Genomic DNA, 24,508 nt, shown 5'->3' with positions numbered 1-24,508 from the left:
AATTCCGCCACCGAAAGTAAAACATTACTGAATGGTGATTTTACATTCGTAATATTTTTTCAAAAACCACTTCTACGAGTAAAATATGAACTTCTTATGAACATTAGATATATGCAATAGGAAGAAAGAATATTGCCAATTTCATTTTATTTTTTTGCCAAGCTTTTGAACTAGAGACCAGGTCATCTTTAGGGCTTATGCTATTAACCATTTTTACATTGTTACGAGGGTCGTTTGAAAAGTCCGTGCAAAAATAAAAACTACTTAATTTTTTGGGGTAAACCTTTTTTATTTTTCAACATAGTCTCCTTTTAGGCTTATACACTTCGTCCAACGCTGCTCTAGATTGTTGATCCCTTCCGAATAATAGGATTTGTCCAAGTCTGAAAAATAGCCATTCGTTTCTGCAATCACCTCCTCGTTTGAATAAAATCTTTTTCCCGCCAGCCATTTCTTCATATTGGGGAACAAATAGTAGTCCGAGGAAGCCAAGTCTGGAGAATAGGGGGGATGTGAAACGAGTTGGAACCCTATTTCCATTAATTTTGCGACCACAACTGCTGAGGTGTGAGCTGGTGCGTTGTCGTGATGGAAAAGGACTTTTTTGTGGGCCAATCGTGGGCGTTTTTCTTGCAGCTCGGTTTTCAAACGGTCCAATAACGATGAATAATATGCACCTGTAATAGTTGTACCCTTTTCCAGATAGTCGATGGGGATTATTCCTTGCGAATCCCAAAAGACAGTCGCCATTATCTTTCCGGCCGAAGGAACGGTCTTCGCCTTTTTTGGCGCAGATTCCCCCTTGGTAACCCATTGTTTAGTTTGTTCTTTGGTCTCAGGAGTGTAGTGATGTATCCATGTTTCATCCACAGTGACGAAAACGACGCTTAAAGTCCTGCGGATTCTTCTGGAACAGCTGCAAACCGTCCTTGCAACACTTCACACGATTTCGTTTTTGGTCAAGCGTGAGCAATCGCGGCACCCATCTTGCGGATAGCTTTGTCATGTCCAAATGTTGATGGAAAATATTATGTACCCGTTCATTCGAGATACCCACAGCACTAGCAATCTCACGCACCTTTACTCTTCTGTCATCCATCATCATATCATGGATGTTATCAATGATTTCTGGAGTAGTAACCTCAACAGGGCGTCCAGAACGTTCAGCTTCACTTGTGCCCATATGGCCACTCCGAAAATTTTGAAACCACTTATAAACTGTTCTAATCGAAGGTGCAGAGTCACCATAATGTTTATCAAGCTTCTCTTTAGTCTCCTGAGGCGTTTTGCCTTTCATAAAGTAGTGTTTAATCAACACACGAAATTCTTTTTCGTCCATTTTTTGAAAATCACTCGACTTCCTCGATTCAAACGAATGCCAAACACAAAGAAATAGACCGATCTGGCTGAAACTTGGTGTGTGTTCTTCCAAGAGATGCTACTAACTAAACATAACCTCGATACGCGCCAGTAGTGCTATCTCTCTGACTTTGCACGGACTTTTCAAACGACCCTCGTACATCTAAGATTGGTGTACCTTTTGTTTTGTATGGTGTAATCTTGGGTTAAAATGCAGTTTTATAATCTAGATTATGCTAATAGTAATTAAATGTGTTTTATAATTCGGAGTTAGAAGAAATGCATTACCATCTCGAGAATTGCAGTAAACGAGAGTCGTGTTCACCCAAGATCTTTCTTTCCATGCGGATGCGTTCTCATCAAGATCCACTTTGTTCCACATCTCTGAAGGACATTTGAGGAGCCAGTGAGGCTAAATTATGCTGATTTTCTTTCATAAAAGTTAAGCCAATTTGACTACTGATTCACAGTTGAAATGTCGTCGTACTCCATTGAATACTTATTTCTTTGATGTGATTTCAAATCGGCAGTGAAAAAAAGAAAAGGTGAATAAAGTGTAGGTGTACGATGAATGCAGTCTGTGACTGAGGACTTGATGGCTTCAGGACATCCAACAGGGTAGTTATTCTTAGTGCTGTCAATTAGCGCTTACGTCTACACAGATGTTTATTAAAACAATAGCTGGTTCCCGGAGGGGGCGCCAAGTGTTAATATGGCCACCTACGTAGTCCTTTATTGCACCCTAGTTAACAGTAGTGCATCTGCCACCCACCCAGGACAATCATCTGAAAACACGTCTACAAACATATAGCCATTCATTCGGAATCCCCTTTCAGATGTTTATTTTTGTTTTAACTAATTGCTGATTTTATGCAACACAAGAAAAACTGCTGAATCTAGATCTGTACAGATAATGGGCGCTATAATATCAAACACTAGGTAAACAAATCGCAACTAAGAGAAATTATAGCCATTCTTAAAAATAAAGCTCTGTTGTATTAAACACTACATTAGCCTGCTGGCTAATGCCTTTATTGGAGAGAGATGGTAAATGCTTCGTCCCCATTGGATCTGCCTTCAGAAAGAGCGCAGTAAGCAGTGCAGTTAGTGAAGAAGGAAAAGAAGATAGATGTGGAGGCTAGTCAGAAGCTGTTAATAGGCTCAACCAAAGTAATGAGCGAGGTTTACCTATACTGCATTTATGAAAGACCATTCCTAGTGAGGTAGAAGTTATACTTGAAGGTGGTCTGCTCTTCGTTTTCTAGGGTTCATCCCAGAACAGTTGGTTAGCTGCAAATAGTGATAAAGCTCAGATAATGGATTGGTGTGAAGATGCTAGCCCAGAAGATCGGAGATTGCTTGATAAAGAAGAGGGTTTGTGAGGAAATGTGTAACAATCAAGGCTGCATACTGCTTAATAGCGCTGTAAGCAATGGATACCCTTCGCTTGCTCGACCATAGTTCTTGATCCTGTCCAGCCCTTAGCTCACCATCTTCTGCGTCACATCCTTTGAATACTTCCAGCCCTCGAACATCTCCAACTGCCACTTAATCTTCTACCACTCAGCTGACCTACCATATTTTTGGGACACTCTCTTTTTTTTCAAATCTTACGACATGCCCAATCCAGCTTTTAAATCTGGCTGCCGGTACAGCAGTACTCTGAGTTTGTTCTAATTTATCATAAGTTGCCACTTCTTACATGTCCTTTGACACCTTCCTTTCCCGGTGTACCTGCTCTCACGATAATACCCAGGTTTCTGCCCCACAAACTACTAATCTTGTTACGGTTTGATAAATTCTACTTTAAATTTCTTTGTTTACTGCTTTGCTTTTATAGTGCGCACGACATCTATTTTCTGCATTCTTCCTTCTATTATTAATATCTTGAGGTATTTCATTAGTTACAGTAATTATAACTAGATCATGCTTTACACAAATAAAACAGTTTCTAAAAGTATTCCACCTGCGGGGCTCCTGTCCACCTGTCCTCTGCAACACCAATCCTCTTCTTTGTACAGATCTGATGCGCTACCTTGGGCTCTACATAGACAAACGACTCACGTGGAACCCACACACTAGACTTAAAAGACAAGCAGCAATGACAAAAGTTTACCAAAAAACATTACGGTGGCCAAGACAAAAACTAACTTCAATGGGCGACGCCTGTCCACTACAGACATCAAAACTTCCGCGTTGTACCTTCAAGTGATGTACCCGCGAACTCCAACAGGATTCGTTTATTTACAAGAAATAGTCTTCAAATTCTCCAACGGCCATACCATGTTGAATACACCGGTTCTCGTCCGATCACCGAAGTTAAGCAACATCGGGCGTGGTTAGTACCTGGATGGGTGACCGCCTGGGAATACCGCATGCTGTTGGCACTTTTTTAGGCGCCACGGTAGTCGAGCGGTTAGAGACGAGACCTGCAAAGCTAAGATGTATGGTGGTACTGGGTTCAATTCCCGGTCTTAGGCCTTGGATTTTATTTAATGGTTAGTAGAAGAAATTTACAGCAAAGTATGTTTGCTAGTCGCCTCCGTCCACTACACCTAATTGGTAGTTGGACGTTAAGCCCCGCCTGAAAAAATAGGCGATTACTTTACTTTACTTAGTCTTCAAATGAACATAGAGGAATTGCAAAGAGAATATTGGAAAAAGTTAAGGGAAACAGTGGAAATAAAATAGGCTAACCGAAGATGGTTGAAATAATGAATAATGAGAGAAACTCCATAACGAACAAACTGCACTCTCGTGCGAAGACCCCGGATGCGGGTCTAGCTGCCTTTCTTTAAATTTTATTTTCTTAGGAGCCATTTTCAGCTCAGTCCGTGGTACAAGACATGAAATTAATGTTTGAAAAATGCACTTTTCACTTCAAATAGTTTACCGCAAACTAATTTGCCCAAATTGTTGATGCAATAGCAGCAATTCGTTTCTAAAGCTTATTGCGGGGTCACCAGTAGAAAGCCCTAATGGGATGTAAGATGACGGACTCTAAGACGCAATACAGCGAGCGCTATCTAGATCTGTTTCCTGACAGATAGAAAGAGAAGGAAAGAAATACTGATGCTGAATTATATGTAAAGGCAAAAATAACGGTCGACCTCAAATGTCTGCTGATATATTGGAAGAGAATGCGTGAGGCTTTTCAGTTAAGTTCCCGAAGGAATTGGACTTGCCGAAATTGAGGTTGCGCGACAGATTTAGCAGTGTTGGTGCTAGAGCTACCAATTGGGGATAGGTTATGCCTAAAATTGTATAAGCTGCAATGCTTCAGGCAACAAAAATGCCGCTACTTATATGATGCAAGCTGTTACTTTTTAAAAGTGATAAGTGAAAAGCACATCTAGCTAAAAATATGCTTACTCTGCGAATCTAACTAAAAATTAACAGTGTCCAAGAAGACACAAATAGCTTTGGGAAGTTTTTCTATCAAATTCATTTCATTTTCGGCCAAGTACCTTTTAGGCAAACTAGTAATTTTTTGCAATAGAAGAGTTAAATTCAATTTAAATACACTTAATGCATAGTAAAGCATATAAAATCTTAACACATGTAATGGTTAATGGTGAGTGACAATGATGGATTACTTTTGAGAAGCAAGCACTCAGTGCGCATGCTAATAGATGAAGTCCTCGCAGTGACTTGCAACATACTCCTCGTCGCCAACACTACCCTCTTTGTATGAAACACTTTTTAACTTTACAAGTTCCAACACCCGTTGTTCTTTCAGCATGGTGTGCTACTCTTCACTTCAGCCTGGTCCAAAGTGTAGAACCGTTTAAAATCCGATTACCACCCGGAGTTATGATTTAATATAACCGTCCTATTGTTACAGTAAAAGGTGACTAATGACCTAACACAAGAAGGGGTTAACAACAACATGTGGGCCCCACTTGCTGTCTTCTCTCTTTTTTAAAAAGGAAAAATATAATTAAAAGTCATTTTTAAAGATTACTGACATGTTTATTCGTATTACAAAAATTAAGTTTACAGTTGCTTTATTGAAGCATTTTATTGTTTGTAATTAACAAAACGTAATTATTAAAGTAAGATAATTTCTTGACAAGTTAATTGTATGGCGTAAAATTACACAAAAAACATTATAGTTTTGTTTACAGTACATTATATTGTAGTTAAATGTGCGCTAACCGTGAAATTACTTCACAAACAAGTTTAACCTGTCATGTGAAGTAATTTACTTTGTTTCTGGGCTGTCCCAGTCTGCCAAACGTAACTTTTACATTCTCTAACATTACCTTTAAAATTAACTTGAGTGGAATTCAGGGGTTTAATAAGACTCTTTTCAATACATCTGTTGACAAATAATTGGTTATGTTTTTTGGAATACTTTTTTACTCTTGAAAACCTCCCCCAACTTTGTAAAGCCTATCTCGGTTGTGAAGCTCTCCATTCTTGCCATTTTCTTACCACTTATTTTGGTGGTTCCTCGCTTAATTTTTCTTATTCAAGAATTTTGGATCCATACATGGCGGTGCTCAGCTTCTCCACTTGATATTATGCAAAAAATGGTTCTGTGTATCAGCTCGCTTCAGTGTATTCCTCAACTTTACCATCAATAGGACTGGCGATTGTTTTACGCATTAATAGTTCATCAAAAGTTTAATTAAAATAAACTCTGATAGAAAACATCTGACATCTGTTTATGCTTAACAATAGGGAAATAGATTCCAAGCGTGCCTTTGCACTCAGTTAGTGGATAATACGAGGAGTCGAAACTCTAAGGGCATACCTACTTAATTATCGAATATTAATTTAGCCAGTACTGGAAATAATTCTTGGCCATGGGGTTGGTAGTGTGTGGAATTTAATAAGCCTAAATGGGTATTGTTGGCACACTAGAAGGAGGAGAACTGCCTGAAAGTTATTGAGGGGGTGTGTTTTTTAATAAAAGGGTTGCCAGATATACAGATATGCGGACCTACAATACTTGGCATATTGAAATGTAATGCGGCTCCCTCACGCCTGTGTATCCTCATATTGGCGCATCATTTATCTCTCCTACAATCGTGTTGTATAACATTCTATTAAACTCTTTAACTATCAAAGTTCACTTGTTGTCTTATGTCTTTTTATTAATTGAGTCTAAAGAATATTTCGTGATTTATGGGCCAACGTTTCCAGCAGATGGTCCGTAATTTTGTTGAGGCTGTGTGTGACAAATTTTCATTCTTACCAGAAGTTTTTAATAATTAATAATGAATCGATGAAGCTTTTATAATAGTTTTAATAAGTGCTAAAACCTCATTTTGACGACGGATTTTCTGAATTTGAATTATTATTATTTTGTTATTTGTACTTTTTTGAGCATTTCTCTGCCATATGGCCTAATATTTTCTGTCTCTTCCATATAATACATAATAGATATAGGTATAAATTTTTCCCATTCTAAAATGACCTATTTACTAGTAGATTAGTGCTACTACAAATGTTAGAACATAAATTTTGTTAGAGATTTCTAAATTCTTGTCTAGGAGGCTTGCAAGTTATTGCAAAACGCCAAATAATTCAATTATACGTATCATAGTCATAACTTGAACAAATCATCACTTTATGTTTGAAATCTTCCTCTTCAACACAGTCTGCACTAAGAGGAGATCTTCTACCGTTTCCATATAAATGTGTTTCAAAATCTGCGTGTTTAGTCTCCAATCTACTTATAGTTCTGACGACGCTTTTCTACATAGAGGTGTCCTAAACCATGGGTCTTATTCGTGAATTATTGTTATTTAATATTTACCTACCATTATACGAGTAGTTAGTCCTCGCTGAATTTTGTTTTGCCCATTTTGCATCGATGTAGTGTAATTTTTCCTCTTAAATCTGTTGGCGATTACCTCCTATTATTCTATAATCTTATAATAAACTTCTATTATTCTATTATACTCTACTCTACTTTTTATTGCTTTTACGTTGCAATGAACTTTAATGTCTTTAATTTAATATTGTTCAATGTTTTAGGATTTCTTTAATTTTATACGTTACTTTAATGGGGTGTACTTGAACGCTAAATGCCTCTGATGTCTATTGAATAGTACTGTAAAGCATCTTCTTAAAGAATATGGCAATCCGCAAGAGTACCGTAGAGTGAAGGACTGCCTAGTTCTGGCCAAAGCTTAAAATTCAAGGCCAAATGATTTAAAACAGTAAAATATGTGATTGATGAGCATAAGCATGTAAATTTCAAAAAAAATAAATAAATCTTTGAAACCATTTAGAGAAAATCTGATGTTTAAGGAATTTCGAAACATGTAATTGAAAACAAATAAATTTGAGCTGAAAAAAAAAGTTGGCTGAGAAAAGATAAGACTCGAAACAGATTTACAAGCATGAACAATTATTAACTTCGGTAATAATTAATTGATGAATGCAGAAAAAAACTAATGACAAATAACACTGTTGATTATTTTGAAGAGGAACGACTTCAAGTGCACTTGAATTAGTACCCTTAAGTGGGGTCTGCAATTTTGAGAGGCAGTTACATTAAAAAAAGTAAAATAAAACAAAAATCGATAATATTTATACTGTGGGTGGAGTAGCTGGTGGAGACGATTGAGTCGGCAGTGGTGAATCGCCTTTACAAGGAAAAGTACAATGGCCGCCGCCAGTTAAGGCATCAATAGTTAACTAGCCATCAGCAATGACGGACTGGCCAGAGATGGACGTTCTACTGTCACATGGTAGAAGTTGTAGGTGTGACCATCCGTTCGGACATTATCTAATTAGGGAGTACATCCAAGGGGGTGTGGTAGGAGGTCTGCTACATAGTTCTTTTAAATAGAATAAAATAAAAATAATAAAAAAAAAAAAACTCAAACACCACACGCAGCCCTGAAGGACCTCCCGCAGAGACGACACAGTCAGGAATCATAAGGGTACAATGGAAAGGGGTTGACAGGCGAGAACAATAGAAACGACACTCCCGGTACCCTGACAGTTGCGTTGCTTTCTCTGTCTGGCTTCACTACTTTGTGCCAACGGTAGCTCCTTCCACTTCACACTAAAGTAACGAAATGTTTTATTGTGTTGACACAACTCATAATCAATTAATTGAAGCACAAAACGTGCCAGAATTTTTGTGTCAATAGGGAACAACAATGCATGTTCCAGAGAATAGTTCTGTGCTAAAGCATGAACTAACTTTATAGTTACGTTATTTCACTGCCTCTCTAGAAGATCATTAACATATTTTGGAATTGATGTATCTAAGAAAGAAGTAACTTTACAGGCGCACCTTAAGAGATGTAATCCGCCTGTGATGGAGTTCACGTTCGTTCCTTTGTTTTCTGCACTTAATTTGGTTAACGTCAATTCTGTTTTAATTTCTAAACTAGTTTTTTTTGTTATTAATTAAATAGTTAAAATCTTCAAGAGATTGGAAGATATCTCTCCTCAACGTAGTGTGCGAGAAGCTGTTACCAAGATTTCATTATTAAGATCATCACTTGGCACAAGGAAGAACCGAATGATTGTTGGGTGATTACTATCGCGGATTTCGCAACTAGGAGTCACCTTCACCTCCTGGTTAAATTAATCCAAAGTAGTTGTTATAAACCTGCAGTTCCTTAGTCCTTCTACTGGTTTAGGCGGATGTCAGGAAGGGATTCTAGGTAGGTCTAGGCAGACGAAAGAAATAACTTCTTAAAAAAGTATCTTATGAGAAGCATTTCTTTGAATAAAAATAAATAAGTGGGGTTTCTCAACTTTATTGAGTTGCGCGAATACCTCACAGCTTTCTGAAGTACTACCTTTATTAGAGATTGAGAGTCAAAACGATTGATAAATAAAAGCAGATTTATATACGAGGTGTGGCTATTAAATAAGAGACTGAAGCTGCTACAGAAGAACTATGCATGTGCCAAATCCTAACGACTGACAGCTGTGCAACGTAAAGCCTTCTCTTTCAATTGCAGCGTCTCACATGTTTGTAGAGAAATTTGTCCGACTGGAACCGTCGTTTGCGTAAGAGGTGTTAGTTTCGTTTTGCCGAAAACATGATACTACACATGTAGTAGAGCAACGAATTGTCGTGAAATTTCACATCAAAACTTGATAAAACCGCTACTGAAACTCATCTTTTATTAAAAGAAGTTTATGGCGATGAATGCTAATCACGTGCGCGAGTTTTTAAGTGGTTCAAGCGTTTCCAAGATGGCCGACGTCGGAGATGATGACCGCCCGGGTTCATAACGATCTCATCAAAGAAAGTCCCTGATGTCTATGGTATCCATCCTTCTCGTCCCAAATCAAAGACCGTAAACAAAAAATTCTTTGTACCCTTTCTGTTCCCTAAATTTTTCCCTCTAAAATAGGTTGTAAAAACTATATAAAAATTAACAGAATTCAATTTCTGTAAATTGAAAGTTATTTAGTCAGGTTATAATGTTCTCTTCTCTCTTTTCTCTCGAGACTAACCACCAATAGAAAGAAAACTAATGCCGAGAATTGCAGGACATTAATATTTTTCTTTGTTCGGTTAAGTCTAGGCAAGATTTTACATTAATTTAAAAGTTCCGTTTTACAAACTTCGGCATTCCTTTAATAAGAAGAAGTATTTGTGTCAAATTTTTGAAATGGGTTTCGAAATTTTTTTAGTAAATATTGCGATTGAACAAAACTACTCCAAGCATGCGAAACATAATATTGTACACTTGTTTAAATGTCACCAGCTCATTTATCACTATTTTTTGCGCAAACCTAAACTGATGATGTAATTAATAATGAATGATTTTCATTCTTCGCGAAATATTTTTAAGTTTTATTATAAATTTTAAGCGCGGTTTTAGTTTTGTGAATTTCTGAATCACTTTGACTTCTTTTAATGTTAAAAAATTAAAAGTGTGTTTCCATAATCAAATTTGTTAATAACTAATTCGCGTTTAGTTTTAGAAAATAAAACGTTACCTTATCAGATGTGACCATATTCCTCATAGCGACTAGTCGAACAACCGTTAGAGCTACATCCCCATAAAAGATATGCCTTTAATACACTTAATTTGGACATTTTTTTTTCTGCAAGAATTTATTTTGAACTAGATTTAACAAAAGCATTTATTCAAGCCATTTAATATTCTACCGTATCCAATGAGGACAACCCTTTGCATGTACCCATTTTCACTCCAATGAACCTTGGTTTTGGTAGTTGTTAATTATGTTGTCAGTAAAAAAAAAGGGTTGGTGACAGTTGTAAAAAGAAATATTGAACAATATATTTTTATTATTACAAAATACGAGGGTCGTTTGAAAAGTCCGGGCAAAAATAAAAACTACTTAATTTTTTGGGGTAAACCTTTTTTATTTTTCAACATAGTCTCCTTTTAGACTTATACACTTCGTCCAACGCTGCTCTAGTTTGTTGATCCCTTCCGAATAATAGGATTTGTCCAAGTCTGAAAAATAGCCATTCGTTTCTGCAATCACCTCCTCGTTTGAATAAAATCTTTTTCCCGCCAGCCATTTCTTCATATTGGGGAACAAATAGTAGTCCGAGGGAGCCAAGTCTGGAGAATAGGGGGGATGTGAAACGAGTTGGAACCCTATTTCCATTAATTTTGCGACCACAACTGCTGAGGTGTGAGCTGGTGCGTTGTCGTGATATAAAAGGACTTTTTTGTGGGCCAATCGTGGGCGTTTTTCTTGCAGCTCGGTTTTCAAACGGTCCAATAACGATGAATAATATGCACCTGTAATAGTTTTACCCTTTTCCAGATAGTCGATGAGGATTATTCCTTGCGAATCCCAAAAGACAGTCGCCATAATCTTTCCGGCCAAAGGAACGGTCTTCGCCTTTTTTGGCGCAGATTCCCCCTTGGTAACCCATTGTTTAGATTGTTCTTTGGTCTCAGGAGTGTAGCGATGTATCCATGTTTCATCCACAGTGACGAAACGACGCTTAAAGTCCTGCGGATTCTTCTGGAACAGCTGCAAACCGTCCTTGCAACACTTCACACGATTTCGTTTTTGGTCAAGCGTGAGCAATCGCGGCACCCATCTTGCGGATAGCTTTGTCATGTCCAAATGTTGATGCAAAATATTATGTACCCGTTCATTCGAGATGCCCACAGCACTAGCAATCTCACGCACCTTCACTCTTCTGTCATCCATCACCATATCATGGATTTTATCAATGATTTCTGGAGTAGTAACCTCAACAGGGCATCCAGAACGTTCAGCGCCACTTTTGTCCACATGGCCACTCCGAAAATTTTGAAACCACTTATAAACTGTTCTAATCGAAGGTGCAGAGTCACCATAATGTTTATCAAGCTTCTCTTTAGTCTCCTCAGGCGTTTTGCCTTTCATAAAGTAGTGTTTAATCAACACACGAAATTCTTTTTCGTCCATTTTTTGAAAATCACTCGACTTCCTCGATTCAAACGAATGCCAAACACAAAGAAATAGACCGATCTGGCTGAAACTTGGTGTGTGTTCTTCCATGAGATGCTACTAACTAAACATAACCTCGATACGCGCCAGTAGTGCTATCTCTCTGACTTTGCACGGACTTTTCAAACGACCCTCGTATTATGAAGCAACTATTAGAGACAAAGTTAATAAATTTAAAGTGGTTATTTAAAATTGATGTATTTTTTTTTATCTAGCCATCTCAATTAAAATTGCGATTAGAAACGAATCTTCTGATTTCAGATGTTCTTGAATGCTCTGTAAGAACAAGCTCTACATATGGAAATGCTACTTAATAATTTAATATTATATCGTATTAAGCACATTTTGTCGTAACATGTTTTCACTTGATTTTGAATAAAAAGTCAACGTCAAAATTATAGATGAACTCAACACTTCTCCTTTACGACGCTAAGAGAAAGTACAATAAAATAAAAATATATAAAAATAATTGAAGAAGATAGAAAAAATTGAAAATATTGACAATGCTTTCAGCTGGCAATTTACAATTTTTTAAAAAAAACTGCAGATGATTGGCTGTTATGTGGTTTAAAATCGAAAGAATTTTCTAATTAATTTTGCAATCAATTATTTAATTTTATGTGGATGAGACGCTAGCGCTTAGAACATAACAGCTAGCGCTTAAAACATAACAGCTTGCGCTAAAAACATAGAAATGCGACAATAAATGGTTGCGGTTAAAATAAATCTGTCATCGTTGTTATAAAACACAAAAGTTTATTGCCTTCATAAAATAAAAGTATTAAAAATATAAATTATTCATTTATGTAACTTGTAACAGTCTACAGCTAATTTTGTGTAGTTGGTTACAATGTATGGTCGGGTCTTATTGTGTCTTTAACAGATTTTCTCTTTGTTTCTTTAAGTATTTGTTTTCCTTTTATTGATATTTTATTACAAAATCTGAAGAAACTACTTTCTATTGGGTTGTCCGGAAAATAATGCAGGATTTTATGTTTTCATTAAAATACTTCCAAATAGTAAGCTATTTTTATGTTTGTTGGACTTTTGACTTTTATAAATGTAAACACTTATTAATCTTCTTTCAAACAAAAATATTTGTTTACCTCTGTAACATTTTGCTACTTGGAAATAATTCAGTCTTTACTAAGATGTCAAAGCGTGATTTTCGGATAATTTTGTTTGACGAGTTCAAACTCGGCCGGAACGGGGCCCAAAAGGGCCAGAAATATCAACGATGTCTGGGGCGAAGGCCAGTATAAGTGAGTGTACTGTTCAACGGTGGTTCCAGAGATTTCGAGGGGGAGGGACTTGAGCCTTGAAGACAAAAAAGGCCGTGGAAGAAGTTCTGCCCTTGATGACGATGTTTTCCGAGCTTTGGTAGAAGAAAATCCCAGAACAACTGTTCGAGAACTAGCAGGGTAACTCGAAGTCAGCAAATCAACCATCAATGACCATCTCAAGGCGATTGCGAAGGTGAAAAAGCTTGAAAGATGGGTTCCTCACACATTAAACGAGCGCCAAAAAAAAAGATCAGCGTTATGAAATTCGTGCTTGCACTTCTTTGCCGAAATAATAGCGATCCTTTTCTGTCCAGAATTGTGAATTGCGATGAAAAGTGGTTCCTCTACGACAACAGCAGACGCTCTAGACAGTGGCTTGATAAAGGAGAAGCAGCACGACATTTTCCGAAGCCCCCAAATCATCAAACAAAGGTGATGTTTACTGTTTGGTGGGCTTCATTTGGTCTGATTCATTACAGCTTCTTGAATCCTGGCGAAACCATCAATGCCGAATCTTATTGTAACCAAATTGAAGTAATGCATCAGAAATTGGCAATAATGAAGCCATCTTTAGTCATTCGAAACAAACAGAATATGAAGAAAGAACGTGGCCGACCAGTTTCTACAACAGTTCCCTCTTTTTCCTTCATTATTAAATCTTCCGCCTAATTTATTTCCACTCAGTCTAAAACTATATTATTTTGAAAAGAAAGTAGAACTATCTACGGACCTATAGCTGACAATGGAGTTCTCAGATGTTGAAGGAACATCGAGCTGAAGGAGCTGAATAAGGATGCAGACTTGGTGACCACTATTAAAATCGGAAGACTGAGATGGTTGGGGCACCTAGAAAGAATGGATCGTTGGAGAGGCCCACGCAAGGCTTTTGAGGGGCATTCTGGGGGGAAAAGACCGCGGGGTAGACCGCGACTCCGTTGGCTGCAAGATGTGGAGGATGACCTCCAAAAAATGCAGATACACCAATGGAGAAGAAAGGCAGTAGATCGAGACGGCTGGTCTAATCTGCTTAAGGAGGCCAAGGTCCTACAAGGGCCGTAGTGCCAAAGGAAGAAGAAGTAGTCCAACGACTGTATTTAACTGCTATTGTTTGGAAACGCAATCGAACGATGCAGTTCAAAGCAGCTAACCAAGCTACCACTTTAAAAATACTCTTCAAACGGTCTAAATAGTAATGTAAATTTCAGATAATTAGAGCAAATACCGATAATCAGTGACCCTTTAAGTTCCTTTTTAGTCTACTTACGAGTACATCACCATTTTGTCTTTACCTAAAACGAGTCATTCCTTACTCACCTTTAAGATTTTATGTTTAATATTAATCCCAGACTGCTCTGTGAAGTTAATATTTGTTCAAAGAGTTAGAAGTTAATGGTACAAGATAATATATAATTTTCTGCTCAACAATACTCTGAATTTTAGACGCCATCAATTCTCCATCTTTATGTTACATATTTCTAACATAAACGATGAAAGAAGTTCCTGCGCAGCGCTAAACGCTTTTCTTGTATAGTGATTACCGTGTATACCTGGCTTTTTAGGTTATCATCTGAAAATTGCTTAGAATTAGTCACGTACTATATTATCTTCTGCAGCCAATCTTTTCAATCTATCTTTGGGCAATACTAATCTTCCAACATATTCACTATTGTAATTTCCTTTGTCTCTGTAACCGGAATATTACTTCCACTTTTTATAACCTAGCTACTTGGAACAAAATTACTGTACTCCAGCAGCATATAACAATCCATCAATCGTCGTGATTTTGTTTTTTGTTTGTCTGGTAAAGAACTATTTTAGTGTATAGAAATATACACATATCTATTCTATTGAATGCAGTAGTTGTTCTGCAGATCTGAAAAAGTAGTGACTTTTCTTCACCAGAGAATTATCTAACCGACTTTACGGAGACACTTTTGGCATCTTCTAGCGCTAACCTGAACTACTTTTATGTAGCCAAAGCTTCATAATTGAGTCTACGAGGTGTGGCTATGAAATAACGAGACTATTGCTGTAAAACATTTTATTTTAAATTTATACGTATTTAGTTATTATCACCTTCAATATAAACCCCTCCCCTATCCCTACAACACTCCATGCGAATTTACCATTGTTCGAAACAGTGCTGGAAGTCTTTTTCTGTGAGCTCCTGCAAGACGCGTGCCGCTTTTTCTTTCACAGCTTCAAAGGACTGAAATTCCTTTTTGTGCAGATTTGCGTGTGTTCCTTTTAATGCAGATTTGACATCAGGGAACAGACAAAAGTCATATGGGGTCAGGTCAGGCGAATAAGGCGGCCTAAAACTGGGATGTTGTACTTGGCTAGAAACGTCTCGACAGACAATGCAGTGTGGTTTTGATGGAGAACCCATGACTTGTTCTTCCAAAAATAGGGTCGTTTTTTCCTTACTCTTTCACGGAGTTGAGCAAGCACCTCACGGTAGTAATGTTGATTAATTATAATCGATATTTTCATCCGTTTTGGATGTGGAAGGGCGACCCGGGCGGTCATCATCTCCGACGTCTTCTCGGCCTTCTTGGAAACGCTTGAACCACTCAGAAACTCGTGCACGTGATAAACATTCATCGCCATAAACTTCTTTTAATAAAAGATAAGTTTCAGTAGCAGTTTTACCCAGTTTCATGTGAAATTTCACGACAATTCGTTGCTCTACTACATGTGCAGTATCATGTTTTCGGCAAAACGAAACTAACACCTCTTACACAAACGACGGTTACGATCAGGACAGATTTCTCTACAAACACGTGAGACGCTGCAATCGAAAGAGAAGGCTTTGCCAATTATGACAAAGCAAAGGGGTCGTCTTCACTTTCTATGTCTGGAGATTAAAATTACAACTTTATCCATAATTTAGCTTGAATAATTATCATACTGTAACACGGTTGCTGGATAAAAAAATAAAGCACAAAAAAAAGCTGTTTACTTTTTTAGAATGAATAACAGTTATTATTCAACAAGCTGCCTTTATCTTCCCAGTAACAAAGTTAACATTGTAATAAGTCAACTCGACATATTATATCTGTTTTAAAAACTTAAAGATGTGAGAAATTGTAGAAAACAATTAAGGACATGTTCAACAACAACGCCCTTATGACACGCACTAATCTCTTTATACTGTGTAAAGACCAACTGTGTATAGAAAGAAACAAAATTGTCACCCTTGTTCTTAACTGAAAAACTTTCATTAGAAAAAAAAACAGTTTTAGGAAAGGGACAGTCAAAAAAATTGGACTATTTACGGAAGGGACAAAGAGTTAAATAGATTGTCAGAATAATTAATAGAGATATTGCGCGCAGGGAGAAGTCCCTTTGCCTTTACAAGAGGCGTGCTCTGTTTGTAGTTCTTTCTTTCTAGGGCCAGTCTTTATCCCTAGTCATTTGTATGCATATAGATCGCGTTACAACCAGTCTCCATGATTTCCTGGGAACAACAGAAAGACACTTTTGTCTACTACTTTTTCATATGCTTTTTAGAGTCTTATAATAGTAGGGCCAAAGGTGATAGAAGTTTGTTTTCTAATCAATTTGTTATTTACTTTTCTTTTTTTCTTTTTAGTTTTGTTTTATCATCGCCCTTGTAACATTCAGGTAGTTTCAAAGAAGGCTAACAGGAGAAGTTATAGAAAAAAAGGTCGAATAAAAAATAAGGGTCTCGTTTGAGTTATTGATATGTAGGCCAACGTTTAGAAGTTAAAGAGCACACAAGCCTCTTTGTGCTTTAGAACAAAAACATTCATTTGTTGCTATTAATTTACTAAAACAAAGCAAAATAAAAACTCGTAAATTGTATTAAAGTTTTACTAATATTGCCTATTTGTAATTTTAAAGCTTTCAAAAATTTACAACACTCAAGTTGTTGACATTAGTAACATTTATTAAACAACTCAAAATTTAAAAGACCAGAGCAATTATTCAAATGAACAGTTTTATTCTAAATACAAAGTCAAAAGAAAATTTTGGTGACATTTTTGGAAAAAAAAGAAACCTGTGAAAATCCGTTCAGTGAAATTTTCGTCCAACTCGGAATTTTAGCAACACATCTAATCCTAAATTCATAAATATGTAGGACAGAAAATATCAATCTACTTTAGAGGAAAGACTGATCACATACCTCCATCAGAAGTGCTAAAAGATTTAGAAAGTCATTCTCAAAGAGGGCGATAACACCAGCCTTTGTGGGCGGCGCTGGAGGCCGGTAAAGAGCCCAGAGAAAATTGAAGGTTTGAAGCGGTTTAGGGAGGCGATGGCTGATTCGTGTTTTTCTAATATTCTAAACTAAAATCAAAACCTACCTACTACACTACATCGATTATTTCGTTGATTTTTATTTCATTTTTTCATTAATTTTGGCTACAAAAGCCAATCCCGCAATTGTACCTTGGATTGTGGCAGATTGTTCAACGATTTTTGATAGCATTTCCATCGTTGTATTTGTATGAACGTGGATTTAGTGCTGTGACAACGCTGCTAACTAAGAAGAGAAATCGTTTGCATGTTACCGAACGCTGTCACTTTTACGGCTGTTATTGATAATAACTAACTTGTTAAAAATCATCAGATTCTTCCTTCACATTAGATTAGTTTTAAAATTTTTGTTTTAATTTGAATAAAAGCTTTCTTAAATATTATTTATAAAGTTGCGTTTTATTTCAATCATTTGGGTAGACTCATTTAAAATTAAGTTTAAACTCAAAAATAAGGTAAGGCTCAAATGGCAAGCTATTAATAAATTAAAGTAATGATTGCGATTTCGATTTTTAAGATGTGGTTAAAATTAAAAATTTTAGGTGGCACTAGAAAATAATTTCTTCTCAAAGTGGGCGATAAACGAAATAAGTTTTGAGAACATCTGATTTAGACTATCGTGTGTACAATATGGGTGCCCACTTTCGAGATCATCTCAAAAAAAGTCAAAATCGGTTTTAGTAAAGTGGTGCTTACAGTTGAGTGATTTAGGTTGCTGGATTTCAGCCAGGTTCCCTGCAGAACCCAATCAATCTGAATATAAAGCTTTAGCTTCTTGCAGTTTTCAGTACGCAAAAGATTATTTTCTGTAAAACTACTTTTTATAAAACGACTCCAGGGTACCTCAGAATGGTTATTTTTGACTAAAACAAAGCCTATCACTGTTTTTCTTTCTGTTTACAATAATCTGTAGGAAATTTTAGTAAGAATACCAAAACTATAGGCACGCAGAAATGGCGCGAACCCCTACAATTGGGCAAATTGGGCTCTAAACCACTTAGCTGATCCTTTTAATTTTTTTTGAAACCTGAAACTTTTATTTGAAACATTTTCTAGAAAAATAAAGCTTACTTCTTTAAAATGTATTATTCCGGCAATGAAGTTTTATTTAAGTATAAAACGATGTTAGAAAAACAAATAATAATTCGAAGCAATTAAATCGCCATAAAGACCATAAAATTCTGAGATTTTAACTTAATTCTTTTCAAATGGTTTCATTTTAAAAACCTGTACATAGATCTGGTTTTGTTTTTTGTATAAACTATCGATAGTAACTTTGCCAATCACTTTTATTTGAATTTTTTCTCTTTAAAATTCGGAAGATATTCATTGGCCATTTAAGTCAATAAAGTAGCTTAGCAGAGTTTTTCCAATTCAGGGAATTTTCAAAATCCTTTGGAAATTCAACACTGAAAATGTAATACTTCCTTTACACAAAGAGAGTAGCAAACGTTTGGTCTGTATTAAGAATATTGGGTTTAAAACCTGAAGCACCAGATCAGGTACTTTTCTGCTTTGCTTACAATGAACATATTTCAATACAAATTAAGATCATTAATCATTGCGATATTGTAATTTTTACCTGCTTCCTTCTTAACTATTACATTACAAAGTATTACTTAAATATAAATTTATTCATTTAAATCCAAAAGCTTATTTAGGTGGATTTACAAGATTTGGAAGATGAAAATCAGATCACATCTGCTAACAAAACTAACCGTTTTGTTGAGAAGGTTAGATATTTTCCGGTCGATGTGATTCAGGTGGGCATTTTCGGTTCTCTTTTTTTCTTCCATTTTTTTGTTTGTTATTATTTGGGTATTATAAGAGATCAGAGGTCCTTAGCCAGCTTCCCCTAAAGTTTTCTACCCTAGAAACCTATTGACGTATGGTAATAGACTTGTATCTAACCTAGTGACGTATCGAGTATTGTCGTACAGTATTGGAGACCCCACTTCAAACCTATTCAACAATTGTGTCAGCGACACAAACAGTCTTTTACAAACACACACACACTAACTCAACACGTTTACAAAAAAAAAAAAAAAACAGGAGCAAGATAGGACCCTTCCCCTACTCCCTCTTGGCCATTGTCCTCCTCTTCGTTATGGATCACTTCCTCTCTGATTGGATGACGTTGCACACATATATTGGCATTCCATTGTAATTGGCAATTTTTCAAGGAGCCATTGTATCAAAAAGCTTTACTGGTAGCTGTCAACAAGAAATTTCACTCCAAAGTCCAGTCACGGACATATTATATACAAACTGATTTGAAAATATAGTCAGCTGTGTTTGAATTTTGAAAGACTGATCGTTTTATTTAGAAAAATAGAATAAGGAAGCATAGGTATAAGGCGGAACTAATGTAACTGGGGCCCCCCCTTTAGCTGCAAACTCCACTTGAATTTAAGAAAGTAAAGGAAACAGTGTTTAGATCCAATGCAAATGAAAATATTACAGATGCAGACGCAATTAGTGACGGGGACTTATTGGGCAGATGCGCACTAGATCAGTTACTCTGATATTTGCATAACATTTCCAATAAAATATAACAGATTTTCAACCCTAAGAACCTACTTCAATTTAGAGCAATTGACTACTTTCGGATTTGGTCAGCAGCAACTTTTTTTTGCGGAGAATATATGAATAATCATTTTCATTTATTTGTTTTACTTTATTTTATTTTTTTGCCAGTGACCAAATAAATCAGTCATTTAAAGATCAACTAATTATCCACAGAGTAAACTCAGAAAATTTTACTAACCAGATAAATGAATATAGTTGGAAAATAATCTGATGCGAAGATGACCACCATTTTCTCTTGCCACAATTTACTTACTTACTATACAGCTCTACAGCCCGGGGTGGGCCTTGGCTTCCTTAATAATATCATTCCATGTTTCTCCGTCCTTAGCTTTTCCTTTCCAGCCGGTTACGCCTAGTGTCCTTAGATCTTCCTCCACTTCCTGGATCCAGCGTCTACGTGGACGCCCAATTCTCCTTTTTCCGAAAACCGTGCCTTGCAGTAGTCTGCGTGGTATACGGTTATCTGGCATTCTTTCCAAATGCCCAAGCCATTCGATGCGACGGACTTTTATAAAATGAGTAACGCAAATATCGTTATATAATGCGTAGAGCTCTCTGTTCGTTCTGATTCTCCAGTTGCCATTATCACTATCATAAACTGGTCCGTATATCTTTCGGAGAATTTTACGTTCGAATATCTTTAAGCTGGTATCCGTTGCCGCAGTCAGATTCCACGTTTCCGCTCCATATGTCAACACTGGCCTAATTAGCGTCTTATACAATCTTATCTTTGTAGTTTTCGACAAGTTGGACATTCTATGCGAACACAAAACTTGTATTCGCAACTTTATAATAAGTTAAATAAGAGAAAATTATTTAGAAGATTGGAAAAACTCAATTCATTGACTACAAAACTGTGAGAGTCAGTAAAAAGCTAAGAAGCAGGGCACAAAGAAGAGTACATGAATATTATTAGGACATCACCAGATAATTTTGTTATCCTTTATATATATTTTTCATTTATTACCGGAAATACTTCAATATAAACTTGAGTAGATAATAAAAACAATAAAGTAAATTGTTTATGAAACTGTTAAGGTTACTAGTTTAAATGTTTGTTGTAAGAATGCGCACATGGTGCCAAAGCACCAGTTGTTTCTTACAGTTCCCTCGAGTAATAAAAAAAACTACAACCAGCTCTATCAACTGTCTGTTGTTATATTAGACTCTTTATTTATACTGCTATTTCTTTATTATTCCTTCCCTTTGCTCCTTGTGAATTAGGTAATTATTTTAATCTCCGCTTGCTTTCATTTCATCTAAAAATTTGACTTCAAGCTGACTTGTAAAACAGTAGAGTAGAGTTTACATCCTTTGAATGCTTGAATGTTTTCTTACTAATTATTATTACTTTTTAAAATATGACTGGATGTTTCTAAGTTTAGGGGGCTAAATTCTAGGCGAATAATCCGAACTTATTGAAAATATACAAACTAAATTCGCTGAAATATCAGATAATTTATTATGTTACTGTTGGATGTGACTGAAAGCCATCAGCAGCAATTACGGACACCTCTGGAAGACAGCGTGCTCATTCTGTTAATAACTGAATTCCTGTATGATACTAGAAATTTCTTTAATGTATTCTATCAGTTGTATAAAAAAGAAATGAACAGTGGACTATAGAATGTTCACTTTTAGTCCAAATGGCGCCAGCGCATAAAAAATTAAAACACTATGAAACCCCTACATTGGAGTATTCAATTCAGAACAGTGCCGCCAATAAATAATGAATAATTTAGCTGAACAACATGTCTATGACTCCCTGCAATTTAATGTCCACAAGCTTAAAGAGTTTTTAAGATGGTTTAGAATAGCATTAGGCTGGGTGATGAGAAATACACAAACAAAATATCTCAGTTTCATTTGTTCACTTGTGTGATAAGTATAAATCTTGTAATAAAATAAATTGTTCTGTATTATAGACTGAAGATGGGCGCAAAGTAGCCTGAAAAGTTTCAATTTAAATAATAAATAGAATTTGGAGATAAAGAGGCTTATAATTTAATCATAATTTTGTAACAAGAAGACAAATTGCTTTGTTACTTTCTTGACAACAGTTAACACTAAATGGCCAATTCTGAACATCCCTAACACTGTTCTGCAGCCTCCCTGACGCAGATGAACATTCACAATGTTCACTCACTAATATGCTTGCTCTAAATACAATTTTGTAAAGGATCTTCTTCTTTGTGTGTTATGTCAATTTTTTTCTATATAATTTATATATCATTCTTATTCTCTCATTTCCTTTATCTTACTTTGTCTAAATACGCCCACTCAGTTGAAATGCCATAAATACGAAAGCCGGGGATGGGTACTTACGGTCCTTCAGTCGGTCTGACCCGAAATGGAAAATACCAGCGTGTCATTAGCTTGTCCCCATCCTCACCAACCATAACAAAGTCACATAAATCCAGAGTTTATGGTGACATGGGGTTCCGTATTCAGGTAGTGTCAGTACCTACCTCTTACCGGCACCTAAATATTGGATCTCTTCTTCACAAACAATCCAGAAGGGACGGCAACCTAGTTTACCATTATGAGAATAGAAGCCACATTTCACATTTGTCTCGTAAATACCTCTGTTAAAATATTTTTTCTCATTCAATTAACTTTTTTCTTTCTCGTAATTTTCTTTTTTCTTTTACTCATTTCAGGAAAAATTACTTTTTTAGAATTAATTATAACTTTAGAAACGACTTTAAATTTGTTTTAGTTTGTAATTTCTACATTTGAGCCGTTATGAGCCTTGATTGGTAATGCTTTATCATTTCCAATTGTACTTCTCTTGGAGTTTTGTTCTGATCTCTAAATCAATTTTCGATTAATAACCTTTGTTCAGGGCAGATCTGGGAAAAACAAACAATATAAAAACAGATTTGATTAGCTTGAATTATTTGTGAGATTCAGCAACTATTAAAAGATGTACAAACGTCAACATTAGGACCTAAAAATTATTAAATATGAAGTGTAATAAAACGAAAAATAACTATGATAAGAACAGAGTTTTCTTCGTTTTTAAGACTTAAGCATTACCTAAGACTTACTATTTTATAAACTTGGAACGCTAATTACATATACAGTGGGTCAAAAAAGTATTGGCACACTAAATTTTTCAGGGTTTTCATCTTGAAAAAATCCAAAATTTATATGTTAAATATTTTTATTTCACAAAAGAGTTGTTAACATACATTATTGATGGGGAAACCAATAAAATTTAGATAATCCATCAAAAATGTAAACAAAAAATAACTTTTGGGTAGTCAAAAAAGTATGGGCACACTTTTATCTATTTATATATTAATTTATAAATTTAAAGTTTTGGGTATCACTAATATTTTGTCATCATACCATTGGGCATCTATGATAGCCTGCAGTTTTCTTGGCATCGACGATACAAGATTTTGAGTAATCTCTTGTCCAATTTTACGCCATTCTTTTAACAAAGTTTCATTCAAATCATTTTTGGAAGAAATTTTATTCTTTCTTACTCGCAGGACCAACAGATACCATAAGTGCTCTATTGGATTGATATCCGGAGACTGTGGTGGCCTGGGAACGTTGTACAGCAACCATTCTTTTATTTTATATGCCGTATGCTTGGGGGTCATTGCCTTGTTGGAAGATGAAGGTATCTATAATCCCCAGTTTTTCGGCGCTACTTTTTAAAATATGCCGCAAAATATCAACATATGCTTCGGCATTCATAATATTGTCAATGAAGGCTAAGTTTCCTAAACCATTCCATGACATACACCTCCAAATTAAGACACTGCCACCACCTTGTATTACAGACGGCCTTACATGTCTAGCCTGAAACGCAGAGTTTGGTTTTCGCCAAATGTACCTACGCCCATCAGAGCCGAAAATGTTAAATTTACTTTCATCTACACAAATAACATTTTTCCAGAATTCTAGGTCCTTATTTACGTAAGTTTTCTGCGTTTCAGGCTAAACATGTAAATTTTATTGGTTTCCCCATCAATAATGTATTTTTATAACTCTTTTGTGAAATAAAAATATTTAACATATAAATTTTGGATTTTTTCAATATGAAAACCCTGAAAAGTTTAGTGTGCCAATACTTTTTTGACCTACTGTAAGTTGATATTTACATTTTCAATAAAATACGAGGGTCGTTTGAAAAGTTCGTGCAAAGTCAGAGAGATAGCACTACTGGCGCGTATCGAGGTTATGTTTGTTACTAGCATCTCTTGGAAGAACACACACCAAGTTTCAGCCAGATCGGTCTATTTCTTTGTGTTTGGCATTCGTTTGAATCGAGGAAGTCGAGTGATTTTCAAAAAATGGACGAAAAAGAATTTCGTGTGTTGATTAAACACTATTTTATGAAAGGCAAAACGCCTCAGGAGACTAAAGAGAAGCTTGATAAACATTATGGTGACTCTGCACCTTCGATTAGAACAGTTTATAAGTGGTTTCAAAATTTTCGGAGTGGCTATATGGGCACAAGTGACGCTGAACGTTCTGGACGCCCTGTTGAGGTTACTACTCCAGAAATCATTGATAAAATCCATGATATGGTGATGGATGACAGAAGAGTGAAGGTGCGTGAG

The 24,508-nt window shown here is 36.1% G+C and overlaps 1 protein-coding gene, 1 long non-coding RNA gene and 1 other non-coding gene across 5 annotated transcripts in view; 2 read left to right on the top strand and 1 right to left on the bottom strand.

The window, feature by feature from the left end:
- Positions 1-24,508, top strand: part of Bgb (core-binding factor subunit big brother) — a 113,582-nt gene that overhangs the window by 26,268 nt on the left and 62,806 nt on the right. The window lies entirely within an intron of this gene.
- On the top strand, positions 3,628-3,746 carry LOC141456595 (5S ribosomal RNA). Its single transcript, XR_012459885.1, has one exon. It is a non-coding gene; the product is annotated as a 5S ribosomal RNA (ribosomal RNA).
- Positions 22,517-24,508, bottom strand: part of LOC141455669 (uncharacterized) — a 55,111-nt gene continuing 53,119 nt past the window's right edge. The window contains exon 3 of the long non-coding RNA XR_012459390.1: positions 22,517-22,780. This is a non-coding gene — a long non-coding RNA (uncharacterized lncRNA). The remainder of the gene's footprint in view (positions 22,781-24,508) is intronic.

Source organism: Rhodnius prolixus, unplaced genomic scaffold, assembly GCF_049639745.1.
Source record: "Rhodnius prolixus isolate KJV_2025 unplaced genomic scaffold, Rpr scaffold_4, whole genome shotgun sequence".
NCBI classification, from domain to species: Eukaryota; Metazoa; Arthropoda; class Insecta; order Hemiptera; family Reduviidae; genus Rhodnius; species Rhodnius prolixus.
This window is presented reverse-complemented; position numbering and strand designations above follow the sequence as displayed.